Raw genomic sequence first — 1995 nt, forward strand, 5'->3', positions numbered from 1 at the left:
CCCCCGAGTCGCCCCCTCTCCTCCCCCCGCCCCCCCGGCTCCATCCTCCGCCGCCGCCCGAGCAGCTGCGGGGCCGCCGCCGCCGCCTTTGCAGGTAACAGCCACCGCCCCCCGCTCGCGCCCCCTCCCCGCCTCGCCTCCGTTCCCTCCGGGCCCCCGGCCCGGTCCTCTCTCCCGGCCTCCCTCGGCCGGGGGGCGGCGATCGAGTGGGGGAGGCGGGGGCGTCTGGGTTGTCACCGCGCCGGGGGCGTGGGCGGGTGCTGGGTCAGCGGAGGCTTTGGGTGTGGGCGTGGGTGGGGAGGCTGGGGGATGCCTGGCGTGGATGACACGAGCACCCTCTCACTTTCCAAGGGAAGCTGGGGGACGGCGGTGCGCGGGGGTCTGGGGGAGGGTGTCCCTGGCCTAGCGGTACCGTCCGCGTCTGGGCTGCCCCGGCCCTGGCGCCTCCAGTCTCTGCGCAACTCCGCTCCCTCCCCTCGGCCCTCCCCACCGGGCCGCGCGGTGTGGGGAGGGGGCGCCCGCTCGGACCGGGGGTGGCGGCGAGGTTACATAACGCGTGGAGCGCGGGTGTCAGTGTGTTTGGGTTGGGGGGAGGGGGCTGTCTGCCGCGCTCCCTGCGCCGGGGCTGCCTGTGCGCGTGGGGTGGGGTGAAGGCAAGGATGCACGGGCGTCCCCCGGGGTCTCCTTCCTCCCCCACCCACCCCGCTGCCGGCGCGCAGGAAAAGACGGCGCTGGTGGGGGCGTGAGGGGGAGGTGGGTAACGTGCTTGTCTGTGTTTTTAATAGTAGTGGGGTTTTGATCCGCTTGGGACTTGTGTGCTAAGAATAGAAATGTGCGGAAGATGCTGGGTTTGGCGGATCCAGTGATGCTGTCGCTGCTGGCGGCGGCGGCGGCTCTGGCTGCAAGTAAACAAACCAGCCTCTTCCTCGTCCACCTCCTCCTCCTGCGCATCGGTCTGCATCAGCCATGATGCTGGTGGGGCCTTTCTGAGCCCAAAGTTGAAGCCTAGCTGCTTGCTCTGTTCACCCTGACTCCTGGGCGGGGTCACCCCTTGTTTGGGATTTCCTGGGAATCGACAGGCTAGATTGAATCTCTTTGGGGCCAGGTTTTCAACACCGAGATTTGCTGTTTATCTTCTGAAAAGCAGAGGAAATGCGTACTCTTAAGTCAAGGCTAGGATGCACATATTTCTTCCTCTAAAATAATGTTATGAAAGTAGAACCAACTTATTTCACCAGTGTGGGGAAGACCCAGTAGTTTGTAATTCATAACGTTTCCAGGTAGAAATTCAGTAGTGAAACCTATGTCTCTATAGTGATTAATTACTAGTATTAAAATTTTACACTTTTTAAGTTCACCTTGAAGCTAAAGGATATGAAATAATGACTTTTTGCAGTTAATGTATTGCAGCTGCGTTAGATCATCTATTTAGATATGTGTGCCGTATTTGGTAAAGCGTGCTCATATAACTTTTAGTAGACTGTAGATCATTAGACAATCACTGGGTTTTGTTTTTGGTGGAAACTCATTGATGTAGATTATACATTGTTAGAGAACAATTGGAAAAAAAAAACACGAAAGGTGGAAGAGTCCGATCAAGATGATTTAGGAAACTTTGTCTTCAGAACTTGAGTGTCATTGCAAAATATGTGTAAATGGATATGGACATTCAAGAAAGGGGCTGTCTAATAACATTCAGGACATGGTTGTCTAAAACATGAAAACTTTTATTAAAATATTTATTAATAAATTACTAGTTTCCCAGGTATATGACTGAATGTAAAATCATTTGCGTTATATACATCAAGATTATAGGGTTTTTTCTTTAGCCAGTACATAATCTTGACTTTGAAAGTTTATCAAGGAGGTTGTATTTAAAGATCTGCTTTTTGCTTTTCTCACTAGAGTTGACTCCAATATCTTTGATTGGCTTGAGCTACTAGTTTTAAAGTGAGGGAAGTGTATCACATGTATGAGACAACATTGGAATTGAGA

At 53.4% G+C, this 1995-nt stretch overlaps 1 protein-coding gene across 4 annotated transcripts in view; it reads left to right on the plus strand.

The window, feature by feature from the left end:
* The window catches only part of AKT3 (AKT serine/threonine kinase 3), a 282574-nt gene that overhangs the window by 1109 nt on the left and 279470 nt on the right, over positions 1-1995 (plus strand). For 3 of the 4 annotated variants that reach the window (XM_023536569.1, XM_023536574.1, XM_023536575.1), the window contains exon 1: positions 36-94. The exons of the other annotated variant lie outside the window; for it this stretch is intronic. The gene's annotated coding sequence lies outside the window, so the exon portion shown is untranslated. Of the gene's footprint in view, positions 1-35; positions 95-1995 lie in introns of those variants that run through there. 4 annotated transcript variants of the gene reach the window in all.

Source organism: Pteropus vampyrus, unplaced genomic scaffold (assembly GCF_000151845.1).
Source record: "Pteropus vampyrus isolate Shadow unplaced genomic scaffold, Pvam_2.0 Scaffold159, whole genome shotgun sequence".
NCBI classification, from domain to species: Eukaryota; Metazoa; Chordata; class Mammalia; order Chiroptera; family Pteropodidae; genus Pteropus; species Pteropus vampyrus.